General features: G+C 45.1%; 1 long non-coding RNA gene across 1 annotated transcript; it reads left to right on the plus strand.

The window, feature by feature from the left end:
• Window positions 1-2,588: 2,588 nt before the first annotated feature.
• LOC144340071 (uncharacterized) lies at window positions 2,589-14,923 on the plus strand. Its single transcript, XR_013415784.1, has 6 exons — window positions 2,589-2,676; window positions 5,972-6,020; window positions 6,868-6,937; window positions 8,520-8,593; window positions 13,792-13,920; window positions 14,824-14,923. It is a non-coding gene; the product is annotated as an uncharacterized LOC144340071 (long non-coding RNA).
• Window positions 14,924-18,876: the final 3,953 nt, after the last annotated feature.

Genomic DNA, 18,876 nt, shown 5'->3' on the forward strand with positions numbered 1-18,876 from the left:
TACAAAATAGGAATAGATTTTTCCCCCCGTTGTCTATTGCTATGTAACCAACCATCCCAAAACTTAGTGGTTGAAACAATAACATTTATTTTGCTTACAAATCTATTATGTGTGCAGGGCTTAGAAGGGACAGCTTATTCCTTCTCTACTTGGAATCCCCCAGGGCGACTGAAAGTTTGGGGACTGGCATCATCCAAAAGTTCCCTCTCTTACCAGCTAATAGCTGATGATGGCTGTTAGAACTTACCTGGGTCTTATCTGGGCTGTTGGCTGAACACCTAGACCCTGGCCTCTACCTATGGCCCAGGCTTCCTCCAAACATGGTAGCTGGGCTTCAAAGATACGTTTTTCCTGAAAAGAGAAAAAGCCAGGTAGAAACTGTATAGTTTCTTGGAATCCAGCCTGGGAAGAAGCCGCATAGAGTCACCTCTGCTGCATTTTATTTTTTAGGCATACACAGCCTGTATTCAAGGGGAGGGATATTCCATTTGTGAGTATCCCTTTTGATGAGATGACTTTTTTTGAGACAGAGTTTCGCTCCTGTTGCCCAGGCTGGAGCTCTATGGCACGATCTCGGGTCACTGTAACCTCGGCTTCCCAGGTTCAAGCGATTCTCCTGCCTCAGCCTCCCAAGTAGCTGGGATTACAGGTACCCGCCACCACACCGAGCTAATTTTTGTATTTTTAGTAGAGACAGGGTTTTGCCACGTTGACCAGGCTGATCTCGAACTCCTGACCTCAGGTGATCCGCCTGCCTCGGCCTCTCAAAGTGCTGGGATTACAGGCTTTAGCCACTCTGCTCGGCCGAGATGACTATTAAACACTTTGCAGACATATGTTAAAACTACCACAAACATGATCTGTAGAAATCTGTGAATGTTTCTTCTCTGATTTGGGCTGAGGATGATGCATTGTCTATTCCCAGGTTTCCAAAGGGCATCAGAGTCATAAGAATAATTCCTGAGGCCAGGCATGGTGGCTAACACCTGTAATCCCAGCACTTTGGGAGGCTAAGGTGGGCAGATCAAGAGGTTAAGAGTTCGAGACCAGCCTGGCCAACATAGTGAAGCCCCCATGTCTACTACGAATACAAAAAATTAGCAGAACATGGTGGCGGGCACCTGTAATCCCAGCTACTCAGGAGACCGAGGCAGAATTGCTTGAACCCAGGAGGTGGTAGTTTCAGTGAGCTGAGATCATTCCATTGCACTCCAACCTGGGTGATAATGCAAGACTCCATCTCAAAATAAATAAATAGTAATTAAAAAAAAAAGAATGATACCTGAGTGAGTGCTGAGAGCAAGCTGGACTGGTCTTTGCCTACATTGGGTGACCCTGCATGATAGGGAGTTTCCAAGCATGAAGTGGGGAGCCGTGGTACCTCTGTGTTTCTCTCTTGATACTGCCAAACATGGGCACAGAGGGAAATTCACCTCCTCCATCACCTCCCCTGCTGGTCCTGAAAATGAGCCAAAGTCTCTTCTTGATTGAACGGCTTTGCAGTCAGTCACCACGAGAATCAGAGGAGACATAAGTAGCATGGGCTGAGTGCAGTGGCTCATGCCTGTAATCCCAGTACTTTGGGAGGTGGAGGCAGGCAGATGGCTTGAGTCCAGGAGTTTGAGACCAAACTGGGTGACATAGTAAGACTCTATGTCTACAATCTTTTTTCTTTTCTTTCTTTTTTTTTAGTTAGCGAGGTGTGGTGGCACACACCTGTAGTCCCAGCACTCTTGAGAGGCCAAGGTAGGAAGATCACTTGAGCCCAGGAGTTTGAGACCAACTCGGGTGACGTAGCAAGATCCCATCTCTACAAAACGTTTTTTAAAATCTAGCTGGGCATGGTGACATGCACCTGTAGTCCCAACTATTCAGAATGCTGAGATGGGAGGACTATTTGAACCCCAGAGTTTGAGGCTGCAATGAGCTATGATTACACCACCGCACTATACTCTGGATGACAGAGCAAGACTCTGTCATTAAAAAAAAAAAAAAAAAAAAGGCTGGGTGCGGTGGCTCACGCCTATAATCCCAGCTACTTTGGGAGGCTGAGGTGGGCTGATCACCTGAGGTCAGGAGTTCGAGACCAGCCTTGCCAACATGGTGAAACCCTGTCTCTACTAAAAAAAATAAATAAATACAAAAATTAGCTGAGTTTGATGGTGGATGCCTGTAGTCGAACTACGTGGGAGGCTGAGGCAGGAGAATCGCTTGAACCCAGGAGGCGAAGGTTGCAGTGAGCTGAGATCATGCCACTGCACTCTAGCCTGGGCGACAGAACAAGACTCTGTCACATACACTCACAAAAAAAGAAAGAGTGAATGAAAAAAGCAAGAAAGCAAGAAAGAGAAGGAAGGAAGGAAGGAAGGAAGGGGGAGAGAGAGAGAGAGAGAGAGAAAAAGAAAGAAAGAAAGAAAGAAAGAAAGAAAGATGGAAAGAAAGAAAGATGGAAAGAGAAAGAAAGATGGAAGGAAAGAAAGAAACACACACACATAGGGACCAACAATCCAGAGGCTCTAGAATTTTTGCATGCTGACTGAATAGTGAATTGTTGTTACTGATTCCCTTCTAGGTGGTGAAAGGTGACAGCTGCTCTGTGCAGTTACGATGCTGCACTGCCACTATAGTCTTCTCCCTCTGTAGTGATCCAATATTCTACTATATATCGGCAAAACTGTAAGTGCACACCTTATCTTTCTTAGAACATTCAAAGCATACCCCACCCAGGAAAGCAGGCCCATACCCTCAGTACATTTTCTCACAAAGGTGCCCTACTCTCTGCCTGAAATTTCACTGCTAAAGCTCCATTTCCTTTGCCTTTAAGAACTTCTCGGTATTCAAGGGTCTCCTCTTAAAGAAGTGCTGGAATAGACTGGACATGGCTCATGCCTGTAATCACAGCACTTTCAGAGGCTGAGGCAGGCGGATCACTTGATTGCGGTCAGCAGTTCAAGACCAGCCTGGCCAACATGGTGAAATCCTGTCTCTACTAAACATACAAAAATTAGCTGGACGTGGTGGCGTGTGCCTGTAATCCCAGCTCCTTGGGAGACTGAGGCACAAGAATTGCATGAATCTGGGAGGTGGAGGTTGCAGTGAGCTGAGATTGCACCATTGCACTCCAGCCTGGGCAACAGAGCAAGAATCCATCTCAAAAAACAAGCAAAAAACGAAACAAACAACAACAAAAAGAAGTGCTGGAATAGGGCCTATACCCTGGAGCCTGGGCACAGTGGCTCACACCTATCATCCCAGTGCTTTGGGAGGCCAAGGTGGGAGGATCATTTGAGGCCACGAGTTTGAGACCAGGCTGGGCAGCATAGCAAGATCCCATCTTTACAGAATAATATATATATATATATATATGAAATAGTCAAGCATGGTGGCACATGCCTGGAATGGGGCCCATCTTAAACCTTCAGCAGCTGAAAAAATTGGAGTTCAACCAGAAGAGGGCAAGGCCTGGGACCAAATGCACAATGAGCAGGTTGGAGGAACTGACCTTTGCAAAGCATTTTTTGTTTTTTTTTAGAGACAGGATCTTGCTCTGTCATCCAGAGTGGAGTGCAGTGGCCCTGTATTAGTCAGGGTTCTCTAAAGGGAGAGAACTAATAGGACATATGTATATATGAAAGGGAATTTACTAAGAAGAATTGACTCACACGATCGCAAGGTAAAGTCCCATGACAGGTTGTTTGCAAATGGAGGATCAAGGAAGACAGTGGTGGATCAGTCCAAATTCCAAAACCTCAGAAGTAGGGAAGCTGACAGCGCAGCCTTCAGTCTATGGCTGAAAAGCCCAAGAGCCCCTGGGAAATCACTGGTGTAAGTCCAACAGTTCCAAAGCTGAAGAACTTGGAGTCTGATGTTCAAGAGCAGGAAGCATCCAGCATGGAAGAAAGGTGAAGGCCGGAAGACTCAGCGAGTCTGCCTTATTCTAGCTGTGATGGCAGTTGTTTAGATGGTGCCTACCCACATTGAGGGAGGGTCTGCCTCTCCCAGTCCACCGACTCCAATGTTACTCTCCTTTGGCAATCCCTCACAGACACACCCAGGAACAATACTTGGCATCCTTCAATGCAATCAAGTTGGCACTCAATATTCATCATCACAGGCCGGATCACAGCTCTCTCCAAAGCACCAGAGAGACCTGCCGGGGTCTCTAACACCCTTGAGTGTTAGAGACCGGTGGTCCATAACACCCTTCTCTACTTCTCTGTGACTCTCAGTACAAATGCAGAGGCAGTGGTCGGATCACGTTGCAGCTCTGGCCAGCTCTAACCCCTCAGGTGGGAAGCCTGAGATATCTTAGTTCTCATCTGTGAGTAAGGAGCATGCTCTCACCTGTTCTGCAGGGCTCACTATCCCAAAGTCTTGGTTTGTCCTGTGCAATTTTTGGGCAGGTAGGCTGGCTTTGAGCTCTTCTGTGGGATTTCAACTTCCCGTGTCTCCCAAACCCATGTACATCCTGCCTGGGCTGGAGCCTGGGTACCCACAGACCCACGGAGTTGCACTCTCTCCACGCCTAGCCAAGCATGTCACTCCCATCCCCACGGCTGGGCCTGATCCTCATTAGTGCCCTCTCAGACCTTAGTCCGGGCTCCAGTATCTCTTCTTGGAGCCAAAGTCATGACTTGCCTCTTGACTCTCCATTCAGCCCAGAGTTTTAACTCTTTACCCCCAACCACTGACTGGCTTCTGGTTTCCAATCTTTAATCCGAGCCTTTGCAACTTTTATCATCATTATTATTATTATTGTTATTATTATTTGAGATAGAGTTTCACTCTTTTTGCCCAGGCTGGAGTGCAATAGTGTGATCTCAGTTCACTGCAGCCTCCGCCTCACAGGTTCAAGTAATTCTCCTGCCTCAGTCTCCTGAGTAGCTGGGATTACAGGCACGTATCACCATGCCTGGCTAATTTTTATATTTTTAGTAGAGACGAGGTTTCACCATGTTGGCCCGGCTGGTCTCGAACTCCTGACCTCGGGTAATCCGCCCTCCTCGGCCTCCCAAAGTGCTGGGATTATAGGCACGAGCCACTGCACCCGGCCAGCAACTTTTATTACTGTTAATGCCTTAAAACTCATCTGTCAGCCTCCACTCACCAGGTCAATGCCCCTTGGATATACATACAAGCAGAATCATATCTGAATTCATCTCTATGTCTCAGTTTACTCATCTGAAAAATGAAGAAATGATAGTATCTGTCTTATAGGATTGTCATGGGGAATAAATGACTTCATGCTTGCAAAGTACTTATTTTGTTGCTGTTGAGATAAGGTCTCACTTTGTCACCCAGGCTGGAGTGCTGTGGTGTAATCATAGCTCACTTCAGCCTTGAACTCCTGGCCTCAAGCCATCCTCCCACCTCAGACTCCTGAGTACCTAAGACCAGAGGCATGCACCACCACACCTGGCTAATTTTTAAAAAATCATTTTGTAGAGATGGGGTTTTGCTTTGCTGCCCAGGCTGGTCTCAAATTCCTGACCTCAAGCGAACCTCCTACCTCAGCCTCCCAAAGTGCTGGGATTACAGTTGTGAGCCACCTTGCCCAGCCTGCAGGGTACTAAATACAGTATCTGATGTATAGAAAATGCTTGATGGCCAGGCGTGGTGGCTCATACCTGTAATCCCAGCACTTTGGGAGGCTGAGGCAGGCGGATCACCTGAGGTCAAGAGTTTGAGATCAGCCTGACTAACATAGTGAAACCCCATCTCTACTAAAAATACAAAAATTAGCCGAGTGTAGTGGCAGGCACCTGTAGTCCCAGCTACTTGGGAGGCTGAAGCAGGAGAATCGCTTGAACCTGGGAGGTGGAGGTTGCAGTGAGCCAAGATGGCGCCATTGCACTCTAGCCTGGGCAACAGAGCACCAGAGCGAGACTCCGTCTAAAAAAAGAAAAAGAAAGTGCTTGATAATGTTAGATATTATGATTACTACAATGATTGATGATATTGCTCTCTCCAGATTCCAGCCCGGCCCTTTCAACTCTCCCGAATCTAAGCCAACAGTCAAAGTGAATTTCCCATTTGTTCCCAGCTGCTCTCCCTCTAGAGTTCCTTTCTTTCCTCCATGGGTTTGCATCATTGGTGGGTGCCTGCAGGTCTCCAGGCTGTGCTGACTTAGATTTCAAATGGGGCCTGGGGCGCAGTGGCTCATGCCTGTTTCAGTGCTTTGGTAGGCTGAGGTGGGCGGATCACTTGGGGTCAGGAATTCGAGACCAGCCTGACCAACATGGTGAAACCCCGTCTCTACTAAAAGTATAAAAATTAGCCGGGCATGGTGGCGGGTGCCTGTAATCCCAGCTACATGGGAAGCTGAGACAGGAGAATTGCTTGAACCTGGGAGGCAGAGGTTGCAGTGAGCCGAGGTTGTGCCACTGCACTCCAGTCTGGGTGACAGAATGAGACTCTATCTCAACAACAACAACAAAAAAAGATTTCAAATGGACAGAGGCCCGGTGTCCCCATGACACCACCCACTATCTCCTCCCTAGTCTAGAGGAGCTGGGGATGCTTTGGGATCTCTTGGAAGGGCAGTCCTGAGCTCATGTGAGGATGATATACTAGGTGGGATGGTGGAAGTGACATTACAAATGAGGGAAATTAACTGTTCCAACCATAGCTGGAGTCTAAAGGTGGAGATGACAGGCAGTCCTATGAATATATGGTCCTGACCACAGGCCAGCCAGAAATCAACCTCGGCTGGAAAATTGAGCTGTGATTATTACAAAGAGTCAGAATGATGGCTTCAGTCATGATGCTTCAGGAGTTTCATAAAGAGCAGCCCAAACAATGTCGACATTAAGTATTTCGAGAGAGAAGGATGGTTTGTAAAGCAGCGTCTTCTTATTCCCTGAAAAGCTACTATGAAGACGTCAGGCGTATGGAAATAACAGATGGGAAAGGCGAGAGGAGATCATTACTCTGAACTGTAAGTGCCATTATTGACAAGCACAACCCACATCGCTGAGCAAATAGATGTGCCTGAGGGTGGGAGGGAGATACATGAAGAAAAGGAAGCATAAGTCAGATATTTCCAAACATTGGGGGGTGAAGAGAAATAGAATTAGGATGCTAGTGTTCTTCAAAGTTAAAAAAAAAAAAAAAACGGTTTGAGCTGGAATGTGAGCAAGGAAGATCCCCTCAGCAATTAATTAATAGGCTAATTTATTTTTCATTTCTATATGACATAGTTGTTCTCAGTGTTGGGGGATCACTCTGAAAATCTGATGAAAATGGTGTCTTCTTTTTCTTTGTTATTATTATTGTTATTTTTTGAGACAGAGTCTCACTCTGTTGCCCAGACTGGAGTGCAGTGACACGGTCTTGGCTCACTGCAACCCCCATCTCCCAGGTTCAAGCGATTCTTCTGCCTCAGCCTCCCTAGTAGCTGGGATTACAGGCGGACACCACCACTCCTCAGCTAGTTTTTGTGTTTTTAGTAAAGACAATGTTTCACCATGTTGGCCAGGCTGGTCTCGAACTCCTGACCTCAGGTGATCTACCGGCCTTGGCCTCCCAAAATGCTGGGATTAAAGGTGTGAGCCACCGTGCCTGGTTGGTATTCCTTTTCTAAAAAATGTCTTTATGAATACACAATCAATTTTTTGTTTGCTTGTTTTTATTTTAGGTTCAAACACGTGCAGGCTTGTTACATGAGTATGCTGCAAATTGCTGAGGTTTGGGTTTCTATCAAGCCCATCACCCAAATAGTGAACATAGTATGCAATAGGTAGGTTTTCAGCCCTAGCCACTCTCCTTCTTTCTGTCTTTTTGGAGACCACTGCCACCTCCCCAGAGCCACCCCATGTTGACCATTGGATGCATTGTATGCAGGCTGTTTTGGGAAGGGAGCGTGGCTTTGAATAAGGCAGTTCTCTTCAGCTGAGGGCAAGTTCTGGAGATGGAGCAACTGAAGGAATGGGTGACTCTGTCCAGGAGCTGAAGATCTGGGTAGCACATGGCAGTGTCCACTACACCATGGAGCCCTGCTTTAAAGAAGCCACTTGTGTCTCTTGTGCTCTATGGAACATGCTTTGGGAATGCTGCCTCTAAGACTGGTTTAGAGATAAGCAATCTCTAATTGGAAGCTATGGGTCTTATTGTATTTATCCATCCAGAGCGTCTAATATAGCAAACTGTGATACTACATGAGCCTACCTAGTTTAGGCACTTTGGGCAAGTGTAGGCACAATTTAGGCACAATCTCTGTGAGGCAAGCTTAGAACATCTGCATATAGTATCTAGAAATAAATGGTGTAGAGTGTCTTACAGTGTAATGCAGACTTAAGCTAGTTAGTGGCAGAACTGAGACTTGGAGAGGTGCCTGGCTCTCAGATCAGTTTTGTTCCATTGCACCTACAAGCCCTTCGTTCCGGAGACAGAGATGTGAACAAATTATATTCAGGAATCCCTTCACCAAAAGGGCAGCCAACCTGATGATTTGGAAATTCTATTTTGAGACCAGTTAAAAGAGAGAAATTTCAGTTCATTTCTCATTTGTCATTCACCAGGTCTGGGATGTCCCTGGGCAATGCTAAGCTAACATTCAGCGGCGTCTACAAGATGACACACAATATGTTGAAAGGTAGGCATTAAAGACCTTTGATGGCATTGGAAGAGGGTAATAACAGCCTCCCAAGAGTGATAAGAGCAGGAACAAATGTGAACTGAAGATCAAACATCAGCCAGCTACATAAGACAAGATTGAAATGGGACGCCAGGCAGCCTCCGGGGGAAAGAGGCGATATGCGGGATCAGTGCTCTGAAACAGGAACATGACTGATCTCCAAAATAAACAGATGGACAGATCACAGCCTAATTTAGATACTACCTTGAGGTGACTGCCACTGAGGTTTTGATTTTTCTTCTATAAGTAGTTCACAGCTTTGCCAGAATATAAATAGACTACATTGAGGCAAAGCTTGAAGGAATCTAAAAGAGGGTATAGCCCCATGTCTTTATTTTCTTTATCAGCAAACTGAAGTCCAGAATAGTTTACTGATTTGCCTAAGGTGACACAACAAGTTAGTAACAACACGAGAAGAGAAATCAGGTCTTTTTAAAAAAAAAATTTTCACAAAATTATTCATTTATAGACATTGAACATTTCAAATGGTGGTCCCTGGGTTTAAACCCAGTAAACTGTGGAGTTGACTGGGCCACAGTGCATGATTTCAGTAAGTTCTCAATCAACTGAGCAAAGAGATCCATCAAAAAATAATAAGAGGACAGGCCGGGCATGGTGGCTCATGCCTGTAATCCCAGCACTCTGGGAGGCCAACGCAGGTGAATCACCTGAAGTCAGGAGTTCGAGACCAGCCTGGCCAATGTGGTGAAACCATGCCTCTACTAAAAACACAAAATCAGCCAGGTGTGGTGGTGCGCACCTGCAATCCCAGCTACCCCAGAGGCTGAGGCAGGAGAATCGCTTGAACCCAGGAGTGGAGGTTGCAGTGAGCTGAGACTGTGCCACTGTGCTCCAGCCTGGGCAACAAAGTGAGATTCCATCTCAAATAATAAATAAATAAATAATAAGAGGACAGACTACAGCGTTTTCACAATGCTAAGTGATATGATATATACAAAGTACTGAAAGCCTCTGACTAATCCTGAGGTGCTTAGAAAATTGGTAAAAGTGGCTGGACATGGTGGCTCACGCCTCTAATCCCAGCACTTTGGGAGGGCGAGGCGGGCAGATCATGAGGTCAGGAGATTGAGACCATCCTGGCTAACACAGTGAAACCCCATTTCTACTAAAAATACAAAAATTGGCCAGGCAGGGTGGCATGTGCCTGTAAGCCCACCTCCTTGGGAGGCTGAGGTAGGGGAATCATTTGAACCCAGGAGGTGGAGGTTACAGTGAGCTGAGATCATGCCACTGCACTCCAGTCTTGGCAACAGAGCAAGACTCTGTCTCAAAAAAAAAAAAAAAAAAAAAGAAAGAAAGAAAGAAAAGAAAATCGGTAGAAATGCTGTGCTTGTATGATAGTCCTGATTTGCACCAGACCATTCTGGAAAGAGAGTTAGTGTCTTTAATTTTCAGCCTCAACTCTGTCAATGTTCAGAATCAGTTCTGAATAGGCAAGAGGATGTGTTAACTGTTTTAGGTTCAAAGCACTTAGGGTCTGGATTGCCTCTGTCAGCACCGGGTCCAGTGCTCTGCATGCCTGGCCACCCAGTACAGCCAAATAGCTCAGTATACAGAAATAAATTTGGCCAGATGCGGTGGCACATGCTTGTAATCCCAGCACTTCGGGGGTCTGAGGCGGGAGGATCACTTGAGCTCAAGAGTTCGAGACCAACCTGGGCAGCCTAGTGAAACCCCATCTCTAGAAAAAGTACAAAAATTAGCTAGGCATGGTGGTGCATGCCGGTTGTCACAGCTACTCGGGAGGCTGAGGTGGGAGGATTGCTTGAGCCTGGGAGGTCAAGGCTGCAATGAGCTGTTATGGTGCCACTGCACTCCAGCCTGGGTGACAGAGTGAGACCCTGTCTCAAAATAAAATGCAATAAAATAAAAAATTTTAAAAAATGGATTAGAAGAAGAGAGGGGAGTCTCACAGTACCCTTTGCAGGAAGTACCTCCAGGTCTCTGTCTTTATACCTCTGCTCTCTCTCCCCCTGAGTTTCAGAATATGATATGGGCATCTCTTAGAGTATCTGTCTCATGATCCTGTTATCTTTGCCTTGATTTTTCTTTTTGTGTGTGTGGCTTATTTGTGATCATTCATATGTTCCAGTCAAGTCAGCTATAACTTCTAGGATTATGTGACCATGGAGCTCTGGTGTCTACAGCTGTTTGGGCTATGTATAGGTTGTCTGATTCTTCAGAAAGAGAAGTTAAATTCATTCGGCACAAATTAGATCAGCTCCCCACCCCTCTTCCCAACAACTGTGGTCAGGGCAGTAGTCAACTACTATAGTTAAAAGTCCATAGGCTTTCTCTGCCATCAGTGACTGTGAGAGGCATTAGTCCTGGAGTGTCAACAGCTTAAGCAGGTGTCCTAAACGTGTCTAATGATCATCAACTCCCAAACATGCCTTCTTCTCTGTCATTCAGGTTTGGGGAGATTCAGCCTCAGTTCTTCCATTTCCTTCCCTCCCTCCCTCCCTCCCTCCCTCCCTCCCTCCCTCCCTCCCTTCCTTCCTTCCTTCCTTCCTTCCTTCCTTCCTTCCTTCCTTCCTTTCTTCCTTCCTTCCTTCCTCCCTTCCCTTCCCTCCTTTCTTCCTTTCTTCCTTCTTTCTTTCTTTTTTTCTATTTTTTTTGAGACGGAGTCTCACTCTGTCACCCAAGCTGGAGTCGGTGGAATGATCTCCGTTCACTGCAACCTCCACTTCCTGGGTTCAAGCAATTCTCGTGCCTCAGCCTCCTGAGTAGCTGGGATTACAGGTGTCTTTCTTTCTTTCTCTCTTTCTTTCTCCCTTCCTTCCTTCCTTCCTTCCTTCCTTCCTTCCTTCCTTTCTTCCTTCCTTCCTTCCTTCCTTCCTTCTTTCTCTCATTCCTTCCTCCCTCCCTCCCTCCCTCCCTTCCTTCCTTCCTTCCTTCCTTCCTTCCTTCCTTCCTTCCTTCCTTCCTTTTCTTTCTTTTTTCTATTTTCTATTTTTTTTTGGGACAGAGTCTCACCCTGTCACCCAGGTTGGAGTCAGTAGCATTATCTTGGCTCACTGCAATCTCCGCTTCTCGGGTTCAAGCGATTGTTGTGCCTCGGCATCCTGAGTAGCTGGGATTAAAGGTGCCTGGCACCATTCCTGGCTCATTTGTGTATTTTTAGTAGAGACGGGATTTTGCCACGTTGGCCAAGCTGGTCTTGAACACCTGACCTCAAGTGATCCACCCACCTCGGCCGGAGATTACAGGCATGAGCCACCATGCCCAACAGTTTTCCCATTTTCAACTAAGCTCTCTACCACAGTGATGTTAGGCTTCATTGATTATCCAGTATAATACTGCTCAGGCTGCCTTAGCAAAATATTACAGACTAGGTGGCTGCAATGACAGACATTCATTTTATCAGTTATGGAGGCGGAAAGTCTCAGATCAAGGTGCCAGCAGGTTTAGTTTCTAGTGAGGGCTCTCTTGCTGGCTTGTAAACAGCTGCCTTCTGACTGTGGCCTTCCCTCTGTGTGCCTGTTCTACTGGCGTCTCCTCTGCTTCGAAGGGCACTATGCCTCTTGGTTAGGGCCACACCCTTGTGACCTCATTTATTTTTAATTACCTCCTGTAAAGTCCTATTTCCAAATACGGTCATGCCGGGGGTTAGGGCTTCCAAACATGAATTCTAGGGGGATGTGGTTCAGTTCATAGCACACAGCAATCATCTTTGATTGCTCCCAAAAGCAGGAGTTCCTTGGCTGGGGTCTTACCTCATTGTCCTGGGCAAGTTGCTGCTAATGGGGTCACAACAGCCATGTGACAGCTTTGGTCAATACTAAAATAGGCAAAAAAGAAATTTAATTAGGATAGGCAAAAACATTAATTAGGCAAAAAATGTTAGGATGGTAGCTGTCTTTTGGAGGGAGGGACCGGAAGAGTGATGAGGCTTCTGAGAAGCTATTTTTTGATCTGAGTGCTGGTTGCATGGCTGTGTTCAGTTTGTGCAAATTCATCAACCTGTATAATTATCACATGTGTCTTCTGTGTGAGTGTTGGTTCTAGTCACTCAGTGATGGGTAAGAAATCACTGCAAAACTTGGTGGCTTAAAGCAACATTAACTTTTCTCATAAATCTGCAATTTGGGCAGAGCTTGGCAGGGATAACTTGTGTTCACTACTTTCATCATCAGCTGGGGCAGCTGGAAGGCTGGGGACTAGGATTATGTGATGCTTTCTCACTTCCACGTCTTCCAACTGATGCTGGCTAAAATGGAATTGAAATGGTGCTAGCTTTGGGTGAAACCTTAGTTGGGGCTTTTGCGTGGAACACCTACATGGGGCCTCCTCATGTGGTCTGGGCTTCCCCACAACATGGCGACAGGGTTTTAAAGATGAGCATGGAGAGTCAGGTGGAAGCCATATTTTCTTTTATGACCTTGTCTCCGAAGTGTATAGTGTCACTAGACCTGAATTTTGTTCATCAAGACAGCCACAAACACCCATTCAATTGCAAAGTGAGGAAAAAATTTACTCTATCTCTGGCTAGGGAATGGCAAAATTCTGAAAGATTACTGGGGACCAGATATATTGCTGTGGCAAATTTTGAAAAAAAAAAATACATCCTGCTGTAATGTTGTACTTTAATAAGAAGTTTAAAATTTTAGGTACAATAAAATTATGGAAAAATGTAGCAGATTGTTTGGAAGAAACAAGTGGAGACAAATGACAAACCAGGCCAAAATCAAAAAGTCTAAAGTCATATCACATCTCTTTATCCACTCTTGATCTTCTAAAGGCCTCTAACATTGTAAAAATCTTTGACATGTAACCATCTTACATGGAGTAAAATAGTAAACAAAAAGCCCTCAGCAACTCACATTGTGGCAGTAGGCAGGTTATTACATGGGGCTGGTTGAGACTTGTGTATTTTTTTTCCAGTCATTTGTAATCATAGTGGAAAAAAGGATCATTATCTACGAAATAAGAGGCTGTGGTGTCCAGGAAATGGAGCATGAAAATGATTTTGCTGTGATGTAGAGATTAGGCAGAACAACCCGTGTGAATTAGTAAATGGCAGGCAAATACAGTACATTCAAGTGTAACTTCAGTGCAATTTCAAAGGATTTGTTACATGAAGAACTAGAAATTCTCCAAAGCAATATTAAATACTGATTTTTTTTTTATTCCAGAATGGAGCAGTAATTCCCTTGGAAGGATGTGAAAAGCTTTCCAATCTCAAGGTGATATCAGAGCTCATTCCCATTGAAACACTTGGATGCTCTTTCTCCAGCTATCGTGCTCTCTTTTTTCCACTCAAGGTGATGCCTAAACGTACTTGTGTCCACCTTTACCCCATGACATCATCCAAAAGCCAATCCATCCAGCTGTGCGTTCAGGCTTAAAACTGATGATGCTCCATCTCTGTTTTCAGAAACTTTCTTGGCTCCTTCTTGCTCAATTTCCAGCTTATTCTGGGCTCCAGGCATGCATCATTGCACCTTCTGACTCTCTCCATTTTGTTATGCATGATCTGCCCTACTCCACCCTTTGAACTTGGGGCCAGACTTAGTTCTTCCATTTTGTGTCTCTGAGAAATGGATTTCTTTCTTTTTTTTTTTTTTTTCTTTTCTTTTCTTTTTTTTTTTAGATGGAGTCTTGGTCTGTCGCCAGGCTGCAGTACAGTGACACAATCTCCACTCACTGCAACCTCTGCCACCCGGGTTCAAGTGATTCTCCTGCCTCAGCCTACCAAGTAGCTGAGACTACAGGTGCCCACCACTGTGCCCAGCTAATTTTTGTAATTTAGTAATGACAAGGTTTCACCATGTTGGTCAGGACGGTCTCAGTCTCTTGACCTTGTGATCTGCCTGCCTCGGCCTCCCAAAGTGCTGGGATTACAGGTGTGAGCCACTGCACCTGGCCAACAAATGGATTTCTTTTGCCCCAGGAGTTTGTATCCCTGGCCACTTTAAATAATTCTATCTACAAGAGAGCTGGTACTTGGATCCCATCCTTAACATTCGTCTGAGAGGTCTACAACCCCAATACGAGACAGCAGGACCATCTGGGGTTACAACTTGCTCAGACTGGTTATGAATAGGGTGTGCATTCTGGCTCAAACAGTGTGGAAGCCACTCAGGATAACCACACTGCTGACATCTTCATAGGTACCTCATCGTAACAACATTTTAAGATTGAAATAGAATTTTAATGATTTTCAGAAAAGACGAGAATGCAGGTTCCCGCAGACACTGCAAGCCCCCTCAAGCTTAGGCAGTGGCCCTAACTCAGATCTCTCTTCCCTCTGGATCAACACAACTGGTAAGTCAGGTCTCAGCTCATATAACACATTCACTTCAACATCCCTAGGGCACGGTTTCTGGGTTCTCAGCTAATATTTGTTAAATGAATGAAAAACCGTCTGTGTATCTCTTTTTTTATTAAGCGATTCAGACCCCAAAATTATATACCCTCAGAAACAAAGTTAAGTGTTGCCAAAATGGATTTATATTTGCACTGTATTTTTCATTCCAGTGGCAGCTCACAGTACCATTTTGTGCTGTAAACATGAATGAAAATTGTGCAGGGCTTCTCACGGGCAGAATAATAAGTCACATCAGCTTTCCATCCAGACTGTATCCATCTGGGTCCTTCATCCTCATCTCCCAATAGCATGTACTCTTCTTACTCTGAAAAAGATGACAGCTATATTTGTGGTTCAGTTGAGTGAATTAGAGATAATTTCCCCTTTCTCTACACCAGCTGTTTTCTTAAGATCAAGAGGGTGGTAAATTCTCATTGTGTTCTCTTCTCAGCACAAGAGCACCCAACCTCAGGAATAGTCTCTTCTGCTTAAGAAGAACAATCATTTGCCACTTGACTTTTCACTTCCCTCTGTCAGAGGGGGTCAGTATTTTTTAACCAACTGTGTGTCAATTGCTTCCCTGTCAGCATTTCATCATTACTAGGTTGACCTCTCTTAAGAACCTTTCTACTTCAAAAACATAGAGATGTATTAGAGAACGGGGTTAAGAAAGGCCATCGGAGGGATATATAATAAGGCATCATTAATGAATGCCAGTTAAAAATCTAACACACATTTTTATCTTTGAGTTCTTGGGGAAACTTTGAGAAGATACATTTGAATAAACAGCCCAAAGCCCTTGGAAAGGAGCACACATTAATTAATTCCTTAGACATTTATTGTGACCCTATGAAGGGTCAGACCCTGTCTTGCTCTTGTCTTGCTCAGCAGTGGAGAGTTCATAATGGCACTTGCCTGGTTGGAGAGAGGCTTAAGCAGATGACAAGGAGGAAGTGCCTGGTGCAGGATAAGGGCTCAGGAATAGTCCAGGTTGTCCCCACTTGGAGCTTCAGGTAGATTCCAATCTCGCAAAGTGGCAAAACAAAGCAAAACGACAACAAACGTTCTGACCTAAGAAAAACACATTTTGCCTTAAGACAAAATATGGAAAATGCCGTATGTCTTTTGTCTGAGGTCAAACCTTGCCTTATGGGAGGGCAAAGGTAAGGGAGGTTGTACTAATCTGTTCTCACACTGCTAATAAAGACACACCTGAGACTGGGTAATTTATAAAGGAAAGAAGCTTAATGGACTCACAGTTCCACATGTCTGGGAAGGCATCGCCATCATGGCAGAAGACGAACAAAGAGCAAAGGTGCTTCTTACATGGTGGCGGGCGAGAGCGCATGTGCAGGGGAACTCCCCTTTATAGAACCATCAGATCTCATCAGACTTATTCACTATCATGAGAACAGCACAGGAACGATCTGCCCCATGATTCAATTACGTCCCACTGGGTCCCTCCCACGACATGTGGGAATTATGGGAGCTACAATTCAAGGTGAGATTTGGGTGGGGACACAGCCAAACCATATCACAGGTTACCTGTGCATCAGAGATTCTCCTCATGGCCAAGTGTATATTTGCTCTAGGTGTTGAAGAAAAGGTAAAATTTCCATATGTATGGATGTGAGTAGGATGTTCTAGACTATAAACATAAAGTAGGGGTTTCAACCAGAGCCAACTGATATTTTACACTGCCTGGGTATGTCAGGGAAAGTGGAAGTCAATGCATTCCAAGGACTGAGGCGTTCCTGGGTGGCCTTTTATCTTAAGAGGTGAAAGAATGAGACATGGCGAGCCCTAACCATCCAATTAGAGTCATGATGAGATCACAACTGCATACCTAGAAAGACTGGCCTGCAGGATCTATAAGAGCTATTGAGGGGAGACACTGAGGGTTGGGAAAGTGTAAGGAGGACATTGAGAAAGTTCAGGTCAGGAGTCATTACATCTTCTACTAGGGCTGTAGGCAAGGAACTTGGAGGGGTGAAATAGTGGCTGTAGAACTTGCATGTAGGAGGCACTTGGGGCTGGCAGTTGGCTTGGAGGGATGCCTAGAAGACTTGGCTTGAAATGGGTGTGCGGAGCCACATCAGGACTCTTAGACTACATCTTGGTCATTTACAGAAGCTGTGTATGTGTATGGCGGGAAGTGCTCATGGAGAGATAATGAGGGTAGAGTAAATCATCCCCAAGATACACTTTTAGCACTTTTACTAGAAAAGAGGGTGGAGATGAGTTTAAAATCAAAATCATTATCACCTTCAATGTCTTAATTAGCTTTCTGACTTCTCTTTCTTCCCTTGTAAAACGAGAAGAATTGAATGGATTTTATGCAGTGTTACTTTAAACATTATGAGTCCACGGATTTCATACTTGTACCCCTTGAGAGTCTGTCAACTCTGTGGTTTGATTGGTAAGAATAGATCTTGCCAATTTCTGTGGTTTGCATGGTTGCTACCAGAGGTTTCAGGAAGCCAGGGGACGGTTGTTGCTGTAGCTTTGAGGTGATTTTTCTTTTCTTTTCTTTTCTTTTTTTCTTTCTTTCTTTCTTTTTTTTTTTTTTTGAGATGGAGTCTTGCTCTGTCACCCAGGCTGGAGTGCAGTGGCGTGATCTCGGCTCACTGCAAGCTCTGCCTCCCAGGATCACACCATTCTCCTGCCTCAGCCTCCCAAGTAGCTGGGACTACAGGCGCCCGCCACCAAGCCCGGCTAATTTTTTTGTATTTTTAGTAGAAATGGGGTTTCACCGTGTTAGCCAGGATGGTCTCCGTCTCCTGACCTCGTGATCTGCCCGCCTTGGCCTCCCAAAGTGCTGGGATTATAGGCGTGAACCACCACGCCCGGCCTCTTTTCTTTTCTTTTCTTTTCTTTTCTTTTCTTTTCTTTTCAGATGGAGTCTCACTCTCTTGCCCAGGACGGAGTGCAGTGGTGTGACCTCGGCTCACTGCAACCTCCGCCTCCCGGATTCAAGCAATTCTCCTGCCTCGGCCTCCCGAATAGCTGGGACTACCGGTGCGTGCCACCAAGCCCAGCTAATTTTTTATGTTTTTAGTAGAGATGGGGTTTCACCATGTTAGCCAGGATGATCTTGATCTCCTGACCTCATGATCCACCTGCCTCGGTCTCCCAAAGTGCTGGGATTACAGACGTGAGCACCCCACCTGGCCTCTTTGAGGTAGATTTTCTAAGCATAACTTGCTGGGCTGTGCTTCCATAACCTCTATTTACCCAGAATTTCTTCTGTTTCCCTAAAATTCCTGGTGTCTCTGTGGAATACATAGTCTGTTTTATATTCCAAATTAAATTATAATCCGCTATGGTTTGAATATTTTTCCTTTCCAAAACTCATGTGAAGTGGAGACATTTAATCCCAGTGTGGCAGTATTGAGGGAAGGGGGGCCTTTAAGAGATGATTAAATCATGAGGGTTCTGCCCTTATGAACAGATCAATCAATTATTGGATTAATGGTTTAATGGGTCAATAGATTAATGGGTTATCACGGGAGAGGAACTGATGGCTTTATAAGAAGAGGAGGAAGGGAGACCTGAGCTAGGATGTTTGCACACTAAGCCCCCTCTCTACGTGCCCTGTGATGCCTTGGGACTCTGCAGAGTCCCCACTGTCAACAAGGCACTCGCCAGATATAGACGCTCAATCTTGGTCTTCTCTCTTTCGTTCAGTATAAGAACGAAATTTATTTTCATATAAATTACTCAGTTTCAGATATTCTCTTATAGGCAACAGAAAATGGACTAAGAGTGGTTGCCACATAGAATGTACATGACCCATTGTGATAATATTTCATCCATATTTTTCCCTGGCAAATAATGTATAAGACAAGAGAAGTTTGTATTGTATGCTAATAATTTCACAGTATCCTCTTGCCAATTCTGGAAGTTAAGG

This window comes from Macaca mulatta, chromosome 3, assembly GCF_049350105.2.
Source record: "Macaca mulatta isolate MMU2019108-1 chromosome 3, T2T-MMU8v2.0, whole genome shotgun sequence".
Classification (NCBI taxonomy): domain Eukaryota; kingdom Metazoa; phylum Chordata; class Mammalia; order Primates; family Cercopithecidae; genus Macaca; species Macaca mulatta.